This window comes from Heterocephalus glaber, unplaced genomic scaffold (assembly GCF_053883595.1).
Source record: "Heterocephalus glaber isolate CG9 unplaced genomic scaffold, H.glaber_assembly_v1.0 deba00001593, whole genome shotgun sequence".
Classification (NCBI taxonomy): domain Eukaryota; kingdom Metazoa; phylum Chordata; class Mammalia; order Rodentia; family Bathyergidae; genus Heterocephalus; species Heterocephalus glaber.
Window position 1 is genome coordinate 8,928,086 of NW_028258368.1, and position 11,053 is coordinate 8,939,138.

Genomic DNA, 11,053 nt, shown 5'->3' on the forward strand with positions numbered 1-11,053 from the left:
TTTCATAGATGGCTTCTATCAGTTTGAGGTAGAGACCATCTATCCCAATTTTTTGTAGGGTTTTTATCATAAATGCATGTTGGATTTTGTCAAATGTTTTTTCTGCATCTATGGAGATAATCATATGGTTTTTGTCCTTGGCTCTATTGATATAGTGTATTACATTGATTGATTTGCATATATTGAACCATCCCTGCATCCCTGGGATGAATCCCACTTGATCAGGGTGTATGATCTTCTTGATGATCTTCTGCATTCTGTTTGCCATTATTTATTAAGGATTTTTGCATCTGTGTTCATTAGTGAGATTGGTCTATAGTTCTCCTTTTGGGTTGGGTCTTTCTCTGCTTTGGGGATCAAGGTGATGCTTGCTCCCAGGAGTGAATTCAAGAGTATTGCTTCCCTTTCAATTTCCTTGAAGAGTTTAAACAGTAGTGGCAGCAGTTCCTCTCTAAATGTCTTGGAGAATTCAGCAGTGAAGCCATCAGGGCCTGGGCTTTTCTTAGTTGATAAGTTTTTAATTACCTTTACAATTTCATTGGTTGATATTGGGTTGTTCAGAATTTTTAGGTCTTCTTCATTCAACTTTGGTAATTCATATGTATCTAGGAATCTGTCCATTTCTTCTGTGTTGTCCATCTTATTGGTGTATAGTTTCTGGAAGTAAGTATGGATGATCCTCTGGATTTCTGCTGGGTCTGTGGAATTTCACCCTTTTCATTCCTAATTGCATGGATTTGGGCCTTTTCTTTCCTTTTTTTGATAAGGTTGGCTAAGGGTTTGTCAATTTTGTTAATTCTTTCAAAGAACTAACTCTTGGCTTCATTGATTTTTTTGTATCATTCTCTTAGTCTCCATTGCATTGATTTCTCCTCTGATCTTTATAATTTCCTCCCTTCTATGAGCTTTGGGGTTGTCCTGCTCTTCTTTTTCTAGAAGCTTGAGGTTCAGCATCAGACTGTTTAATTGGACTCGTTCTGTTTTCCTAATATGTGTATTCACTGCTATGAATTTCCCTCATAAGACTGCTTTCATTGTGTCCCATAGATTCCGATATGTTGTATTGTCATTGTCATTTAATTGAAGCAACTGTCTGATTTCTTCTTTAATTTCCTCTGTGACCCATTGGTTATTCAGAAGTGTGCTGTTCAATTTCCACATGTTTATGAAATTTTTTGAGTTTCTTTTGCTATGGATCTCCAATTTCATCACACTATGGTCTGATAATATACAGGGGATAACTTCAATTCCTTTGCACTTACTTAAACATGTTGTATGTGTGAGTATGTGGTCTGTTTTGGAGAATGACCCATGTGCAGCTGAGAAGAATGTGTATTCTGATTTTGTGGGGTGGAAGACTCTGTAAACATCTGTTAAATTCATTTGTTCGAGAGTTCGATTGAATTCTAGTATTTCATCACTTTGTTTTTTGTCTAGTTGATCTATCTATTTGTGACAGTGGGGTGTTAAGGTCCCCCACTACAATTGTATTAGTGCATATATGACTTTTCATGTCCATTAGTATTTGTTTTATATAGCTGAGTGCACTAGTGTTTGGTGCATAGATATTTATGATTGTCATCTCTTCCTCTTGGATTGTTCCCTTTACAAGGAAGTAGTGTCCTTCTTCATCTCTCTTAATCAGTGTTGGTTTGAAATCTACTTGATCTGCAAAGAGGACAGCTACTCCTCCTTTTTTTTGTGTTCCTGTCACATGGAGTATTGTTTTCCACCCTTTAACTTTCAGTCTATGAGTTTCCTTTTGCATTAAGTGTGTTTCCTGTATGCAGCATATTGTTGGATTTTGCTTCTTGACCATTCTGCCAGTCTATTTCTTTTGATTGGTGAATTGAGACCATTAACATTGATGGTTATAACTGAAACGTAATGACTTGTCATTGCCATGACTTTTTCTTTTTGTTGGGTTGTCCTCCTTTATATTTAATTTCTTGTCATGTCAGATGGGTTCATTCTGCTTTTCTTCCTGTGGTTGTGAACCTCAATGTCTGTTCCTAGGATATTGTGTAAAATTCTTTAGAGTGCTGGTTTAGTATTCACAAAGTTCCTAAGGTGCTGTTTGTCATAAAAGTATCTTATTTCTCCATCCATTTTGAAAGAGGGTTTTGTAGGGTACATCAATCTGGATTGGAGGCTGTTTTCTTTTAGGGCTTGGAATAGGTCACTCCAAGCTCTTCTTGCCTTGATGGTTTGTGTTGAGAAGTCTGCTGTGATTCTGATGGGCTTTCCTTTGTATGTGATTTGTTTCTTTTCTCTAACTGCTTGTTGAACTTTGTTCTTCTGTTGAGTTTCTGGAATCTTAACAATTATAAGCCTATGTGTAGATTTTTTTTGATCAAGGCTATTTGGAGTCCTATATGCCTCACTTATGTGTATGTCAAGCTCTTTTCCCCTTCTTGGGAAGTTTTCTGATCTTATTTCTGTGAAGAGATTTTTTATGTCATCTGCACTCTCTCCTGTTTCTTCATTGAGTCCAATCAGTCTTATGTTATTCTTCTTTGCATGGTCTAGCAGCTGCTGGATTGATTTCTCATGTTCCCTTCTAATTTTGAAGCAATTTTTCTTTTCCTGGTCACTAATTGCAATCTTATCTTCTATATCTGAAATTCTTTCCTCACATTGGCTCATTCTGCTGTGTAGTCTTTCAATGGAGTTTTTCATGTCCTGGAAATCTATTTGCATGTGTTTTATGGATTCCATTTGTTTCCTATGTTGGGATTCCATCATGTTCCTCAGCTCCTCTCTAGATTTATTAATCATGTCTTGCACTAGGGGCACAATTTCTCCTGTTATCTGAGAAATTATTTCTGATTTCATTTTTTCGAGATCCCCTTTTGTTGCCAGTTCAGTGGGTCTAGGTGGTTGAGTATCAGAGTGTTCCATCTCATTTCCCTTTGGGGTTGCTGTAGGTGATCTGGAAGTCTGGTTTTGAGACTTATTTACATATTTTCTCATTTCGACTGGGGCTGGGTGCTATTAGTGCCTGCAGGGATTACCTCCTCTGAGCTGGGAGAGGTGAGACAGGGGCTGGGAGCAGCAGTAGGGATGGTGACCCCAAAGCCCTTTTCTGTGGGCTGGGAGCAGCGGGAGGGATGGTGACGGGGAAGGCCCTTCCTCTGGACCAGGAACAGTGGGATAATGGCTCAGAAGCCCCTACCTCTGTGCCGGGAGTGGTGGGAGGGATGGTGGCCCAGAAGCCCCTTCCTCTGAGCCAGGAGCAGTGGGCCAGAAGGTGGCCCAAAAGCCCTTTCTTCTCGGCTGGGAGCAGTGGGAGGGATGGTGACCTGGAAGCCCCTTCCTCTGGGCCGGGCGCAGCGGGACTCCGTACCGTGGTCTGGTGGTCTGGTGTCCTCTGCATCTTTGTAGTGTGGAACCAGGTGGCTGCCTGTCTGCAGCAGGGTGATTCGCTGTCTTAGGTGCGACTCAGAACCTCAGTAGGGTGTGCCCAGACCTACCTGTGCAGCGGGCTGATTCGGAGTGTTCGGCACGACTGGGGACCACAGTAGGGCGTGGGCAGACCTGCCTGTCTGCAGCGGGATGATTCGGCGTCTGCAGCGGGATGATTCGGCGTCTTCCGCGTGACTCGGGACCTCGGTAGGGCCTAGTTTTAAAATTTTATAACTATCTTTGTTTCACAATTGTCTGTTTTTATTTCATGAGGGCAGGTGTGTTTTGAGGTCTTCGAAAATATTTTTAAAACAACATTTCTTTGAAAAATCTTTTTTATATTATTCTCCATATTTCTTAAGATACAGAGTTTTTTATTTTATACATCTGTCATTTATTGTTTATAGCAATGGATTCTCTTTATATTTTTTTACTTTTTGCCCAACTTTGTTTTCTAGAACGTGATACTCATGCAAGTTTCAGAATTTTACCATTTTTGGTGTGCAAAACTGAATTCTTAAGCCTTCTGTTTTTATCTTTGCCCAAAATTTAGACTTCAAGTGTGAACTAATGTTTTGCTTACCTCTGTGGAATTTTCCTTTTTTTTATGACACCTACAGGTTTCTCTTTTTATTTTAGAACTCAGTAGGCACTTTTAATTTTTAAAATTTTATCTATAATTTTAAATATTTTGAGGAAAGAGGATGTTCTTTCGATGTATATTTTATCAGCCATACTTATTCATTCCTTAAAGAAGATTTGCAAAGAAAAAAATATGATAATAGTACTTTGAGAGGAAAACTAGTAAAGAAAAGAATTTCCAGAGTAGGAGAAGAAGAAAGTAATGGTAGAACCAAAGGAGAATACTTGGACAAGAGAGGAAAAGAGCAAATCATGGGACAGAAGAAAGAGGAGGGGAGAGGGGATTACAACCTAAGTAAAACTTATACTTAGTAGAACTAAGTATACTTAGTTTACCATGTAGTAGTAGTAGCAGTAGTAGTAGTAGTAGTAGAACTAAGTAGAACATAAGTAGAACTTCTGGTGCACTTGGAAGATAAGGACACAGATTTGCCATCCTGTAAATCGGGCTGGATCCTCAGCAAAGTCAGGCTAAGTTATGGCCAGATTTTTGGCTCTTAATAGGCAGAACTTTGATTTTATCAATATCCTTACAAAAAAACAAGTTCTCAGGAATGAACTCTACTAGTTCAATACACAATATATTTATATAGACAAGAATACCATTTTTTAACATGTAAATAGGAAGTGTACATCTCTAGAGGCCTATAATGTTTCTGTCTTGATCTATAAGAAAGTTACTGAAAAAGTAAAATCAAAAGCACCAGATTGGTTGATAAACAAGCATAAGAATACTGAGAGTTAACTGGATGATTTTAATGATTAATGAGCCATGATAGTCCACAGGTCTACATGGGAATTTTATCTTCAAGAGAATTGGCTGATTTAGACTCATTGGTAGGGAACAACTGTGTAGCAGAGGGTCCTAACTGTCATTTGACACCATATTTTTACATATGTCAATTGTTCTTAGGTGTATATTAAGATAAAAAATGTCAAGCAATTACTAACACAATTAGTGCTGTTTCTATGATTATAACCACAATCACCATCACTTCTTATTGACACTACACATAAATTCTTTCTATGTAAATTCCCTCACTTATCCCTATAGTTATTTGTGAAGTATGAACTACCTACTGTATTTTATGTAGGAGAAAACTGAGACAGAGAAAAATCATACAAATTGAACAAAATTACATAAGAAATAGTTTAATTTGGATTTAAACCAATGTCAGACTCCAAATCTCATGTCTGCAGAATCCAGTTGATTAACTAGAGTCCTAGACAGGCTAATGATTCTTAGAGGGCACTGAGGGCACTGAGATCAGATGGATATTCCTGAAACATTTTAGTCACTCATTCCTGAGGGACATTTCTTGTATTTGTACAGATGGCTAATCTCATTAATTGCATTTGTCTCAATTTCATTCTCAGTGTGCAAGTCTGAAGTTATCAGGAGTACCTTACTGACACCTTGTTATCTTCTTCTAAAACAGAAGTCAAGATTGAAGGAAAGGACAAGGATATAATAGTGAGAAATTTGGGAGAGGGCAAGAGGGAAACCAAAGGAGTTTAAATGTAGTGACTTCTATTTCTTTGTGAAGTAGTAGCTAAGGTCATATTAGGAAAACTACAAATAGAAAGAAGCAGCAGGGGCATCAACTCTTAGTTACACCTTCACTTATGACCTGATATTTCCTTTAAGATTAGTTTTGTATTTTAAAACTGTTATATTTGCCAAACATTTCTATACACTTGAAATAAAGTCAAGTCTGAATTAGCTGAGCCAGACATATTCCCAGAAGAAACAATATGTAGAAGGCTAATTTTAATTATCTTATCATTAAGAAATGAATCTATTTTAAAATATCCGACAATTTAGCACCTTTATTTAGGTAATTTATCTTTTCTGGTCCATTTATTCTAAAATAAATGAACCTTAACAGTCTTAGAGATTTTAGGAGTATATACACAGCTGTATTTTAATGGGAAAATATCAACCTTCATAAGAAATGTTGTAAAATTTGCATTGAAATTATATAATTTGGGGCTGAATATGAGCAAAAGTACAACTCTTCCACTGTTGTTTTTCAAATCTTATCAACCGAACCTTCCTGAGAATTGATACTTCCAGTTACTCCCTTTCTTTGAATTCTAGTAGCATCAAACTGATATTTCTTGAGTTCAGTTACCACACCTACCTGACCCTCCTTGCCCTTTCCTCCTGAAATTTGGTCTTACCATTCCATCTTGGACATTTCCTGATACCCTCCACTGCTTTGTGGCTCTCCTTCTGGAGAAGAAAGACAGAGCTCAGGCATTTTCTTCTTGCAGATTGAATGAATGAGCAGAATTGTACCTGAGCTGCCAAGGCTCTCCCATGGGTTGAGTTGTGTTCCCCATAAAAGATATTGAAGTTCTAGTCCCCTAATGTTTGTAAATGTGATTTTACTTGGAAATAGGGCCTCTCTGGATGTAATTTAGTTAAGATGAGGTCAATAGGATGAGTCCTAGTCTAATATGACAGTTGTCTAAGGAAAGGAAAACACTATACACAGACAAACGGAGGGTGGATTGGGGAAGCTGGAAACCCAAGAAGGCCAAAAAGCAATGCCTTCTTGCAAAAGCTGGAAGAAGCAGGGGAGGAATCTCCCCTAAATTGTTCAGAGAACGTAGCCTGCTATATCTTTATTTTGCACTTCCAGTTTCTGGTACTTTATTCCACCAACTCTAGAAAACATGTGTAGGTTCCTTTATTTTTCTTGAAATCAGATTTGGAGACTAAGCCTTTGTATATGGTGAAGATAACAAAATCCTGTCATCAGACTTGAGACTCTTTTAAGTATCAGCCTCTAGTGTCCTTTTCTTCCCCCTAATAGCTGAGCATCTTATCATGTGCTACCTGCATGAGTCTTGTCAATGGGTGAGAGAGAGGTGACCCCTGCTTTCTTCACTTATGATGGATCATTGCTGAGGAGAAGCTTCAGATTACTGTCCTGTCCACCCCACTGTGGCTCACTCAACTCCAGAGGTCAGCAGGAAAGAAAATGCTGAGATAATTTTAAAAGGTGAAGCATTTTATGTTTGTTTCCTATCAAATTTTGCCTTACAATCTCTGCCCCCGCATGTATGTTTTTGCCATGCATGCATATGATGAGTCAAATAAGAATAAATATCTGAATTTTTCTTTAGACTCTACCACCCCTGTACTTTTTTAAAGTGTGCTTTGATCCTTCCAAAACTCTTTTTAGAGATTATAGCAACTCACTTCCCTCTGGCAAAACCTTTTGGATTGCTATAAAATGCCTTGGAGTAGGAGAAAAATAAAATCATTCTGCTCTTTTTACGAAGTTCAGAATGACTGACTACTTCAAATAATCACACTAATTTTACTTAGTCACTTTTTCCAAGAAAGTACAAATATAGTTCTGATTTTTTTCCAGTGACCTCCATCCACCCACATGCCACCTTTTCTCTTTAGTGATTTCTTGCTGCCTAACCCACCTACTTAGCTCCAATAAATTTCCAACAGGAAGCTGTGCATAAAGGATATACTAATTTATAATTGTATTAAGAACTGTGGATGATTGAAAGGTCTGGCCGGAAATGAAAGCTGCTTGTAGAATAAGTTTTGGGGGTAATGTGGCATGCTGAGAGGGGAAAGGAAGTGCCTCTTATGTCTAGCATCTAATCCTTGTTCTGCCTTCAGGTCTTGCTTTTTAGTGCCATGATTTGGGATCTGGAACTCAAGATAAAAACAAGCCAGATTCTTCTACTTCTCACATCCTCTTCTAGCTACAACTTGTTCCCTCCATGGTTTTTGAGAAATTCATATTCATGCTTTTACATTGTGCACATGGTGGTGCTAAAAGATGACGTTTACATGGTCTTTCCCTTTGGTGTAGGCTCAAATCCTAACTCTATTCCTTGAATTTTCTTAGCTTTTGTGCACTCTAGTCAGTTTCTTATCTGTAAGGTAGGAATAATAACACCTACCTCATAAGCTGGTGAATGGATTAAAAGACATAATGTTCATTTTGAGCCTTGAATAAACATTCACTATATAGGGTAACTGGTTATTATTGTTCATATTGCTGATAAAGTCTGGCTTCTTGCTTGTCACCAGGTGACTGTTAATATTCTGTTTTGGAACAGGTCCTTGTGTTGGTATTCTTTTAATACTATTTTGGGTATATCAGGAAACAGAAATCTTTGTCTATACATAAACAATTTTGCTGTTGCTTCTTGAGTTTTTCTGGGCATAATAACCTTTAAGAGGTGGCATCAGAGACACAGAAGTTGGCACAGTTCCTTTTGTCTCATGCTTGACCAAGATCCCTTGTTGGAATGCAAGTGCAGAGACTTCCTTAACAGGCAGTTAGGACTCAGACTGGGTTGAAGGGCACTGAGACTGCAGCCATTAGAAGGCCTCCCTGAGAAGCCTGGGGAACCTTGTCCAAGCAGCACAGGACATAATTACTAATGCTTTGATGCCAGATCTCCAATTGCTTAGATGCTTATTAATGCATTCATCTCTCTCCATTCTTGTGCAGCTGGTATTATACTGATTTCGTAGTTCCAAGGTGCTGAGTTTGCTCTCTCCAAGGCCAGCTGACCAGCTAGGTGGCAGAAGAAAGGTAACACCTAAAAGATTTCTTGCCTCTTTCTCATAAGGGTGTCCTTTTAATGGGGCTTTGACAAATGACTCTTCATACAGGTCCAAAATTAATTTAAAATTACATAGAAATGAATAAGCTTTTTGTTTACACTGAAGAGGAAATTTCTCTCTTTAAATTGAAAATATAGGATAAAAAGTTATGAAATTAGTTTGATATTCTTTTTTATTTTTATTTATTTTATTTTATTTATTTATTTTTTAAAGAGTGTTTTTTTTTTTTTTTGGCACCGGGGATCAAACTCGGGACCTTGCACTTGCGCGGCAGGCACTAGAACCACTGAGCTAAATCCCCGGCCCTAGTTTGATATTCTATTTGTTAGTTGATGAGGAAAAATGTAAATAGTTTGAATGACCCGGAATTTATCACTTTGTGAAATTTTTTCATTTACTTATGTTTATCCTTTCCTACATCTGTTGGCAGGTTTTTATGAAGCCTTAGCTTTCACCCACCCCTTTCACAATACTGTTTTTGAAATAAATACCAGGACAAAACAAGTAGAATTTCACTTTCAGATGATATTTTCTTTCTGCCTCTCTTCAATCAGTGGTTTGCTGGTTTGTTAACATTGTCTTCTCGTGGGATAAAAGTGAAGTAAGTCTTTATAAAATATATCATAGATTTTAGCTAACTCTAAAAGTGAACATAAAAAATCGCATAGTCCTTAAATGTCTTGGGCTGGAAAAGTACCAGGGGAGTTTTCATAAGGAACAAAGGGTATATTTAGTTCTTTATTCTTATTGTCTCCCTCTCATATACTATGGTCAAAAGAGCATGCAATTGGTCTGGGGATTTAGCTCAGTGGCACCGTGCCTGCCTCACACAAAAGTGCAAGGTCCTAAGTTCGATCCTTGGTACCAAAAAAAAAAGAGCATGCAATTGGAGACTGGGTAACTTCCTTGAATTCTAGAGCATTCCTTGCTGTCTATGAGGAATTGAGACTCTTCTTGGAATTCTAGTTGCTTGTCTCCAAATGGTAGAAATTACAACTTCTATCTAACTGGTTTAGTATGAGGAAGAAATGACTTCCTGCATAGTAGAACTTTATAGATTGTTTACTGGGATTGTTAATTTTATGTGTCAATATGGCTAGACTATGGTACCCAGATATCTGGCCAAATATTATTCTAGATGTTTCTATGGAGGTATTTTTAGATGAGATTCACATTTAAATCAATTAACTTTAATGTTATCTTTCATTATGAGTGTGGGTCTCAGGCAATCACTTGAAGGCCTTGATTAAAACTGACTGACCTCCTGGAAGAAGAGGGAATTCTGGCAGCAAACTGCCTTTGGACTTGAATCGTGGCTCTGGCCTGAGTCTCCAGCCTATTGTCCCACCCTGCAAGTTTTGAACTGGCCAACGCTCCACAATTTAAGCAGTTAATCAGCCCACTCTCTTTCTTCACATCCTGTTATCTTGGTTTCTCTGGAGAACCATTACAAACACACATATAAACAGAAAATCATTTGGTTAAGAACCTCTTTTTACTACAAAAAATGTTTAATTTCACCTTTTTAAATAAAATTGTTTAAGAGATCTTCTCATTTCTTTTTGTTGTGTCAGTGTTGATTTACATATAATAAAGTTCACCAATTTTGTGTCCAATTGGATGAATCTGACAATTTTATACAATAGCACAACCCACAAACATCCACATATAGAACTTTTCTCCAATATCAAAATATCTAGCTATTTATTTGCAGCCAATTCACTGCCCTAAACTCCTGGCTATGGGCAAACACTGATTTGCTGAGTATCATTACAGTTTTGCTTTTCTCAAATTTAACCAAAAGGAAAATGAACTCATAGTATTTGTGTTTGTCTTTTCTCACTTAGTTTGAGATTTACTGATGCTGTTGCAAGTATCTGTGCCTTATTCCTTCTTTATTACTGAATAGTGCTCTACTGTAGGAAAATAATCACACTTTTCTTACCCCATGCTTCTGTTGATAGATATTTGTATTTTTTCTATTTTGGGCTAACATGAAGAAAGTTTCTGTGAATATTTTCATACAAATATCTGCATGGACACTTGCTTTCTTGTCTCTTGGGTAGATAAAAATGGAATTACTGGACTGTGGAGTCAGTATAATATACATATATATATAAGATATATATCTTTACAAGAGATGTCAAAACTGTTTTCTAAAATGCTGTTCAAGATAATGTACTTCTGAATTCAGTGTATAAGTGTTCAAATTTGCCTCACATTCTTCTAAACCTTTGGTAATTTTAACCTTTTCAATTTTTGCCAGTTTAGTAAGTATGTAATATCTCATTGTGATTTTGTATATCCCTGGTTTACGACATTGCTTATGTTTTGCATGTGCTTATTTTTCATCTATATATCTTCTCTACTGAGTTTCTATTCAAATCATTTACT

General features: G+C 37.3%; 1 long non-coding RNA gene across 2 annotated transcripts in view; it reads left to right on the forward strand.

The window, feature by feature from the left end:
• LOC110344344 (uncharacterized) overlaps positions 1 to 10,814 on the forward strand; it is a 124,942-nt gene extending 114,128 nt beyond the window's left edge. Inside the window, exons 3-5 of one of the 2 annotated variants that reach the window (XR_015444046.1) lie at positions 3,435 to 7,058; positions 8,544 to 8,627; positions 9,090 to 10,814. This is a non-coding gene — a long non-coding RNA (uncharacterized LOC110344344). The remainder of the gene's footprint in view (positions 1 to 3,434; positions 7,059 to 8,543; positions 8,628 to 9,089) is intronic. The other variant, XR_015444047.1, reaches the window with a different exon arrangement.
• The last annotated feature ends 239 nt before the right edge of the window (positions 10,815 to 11,053 follow it).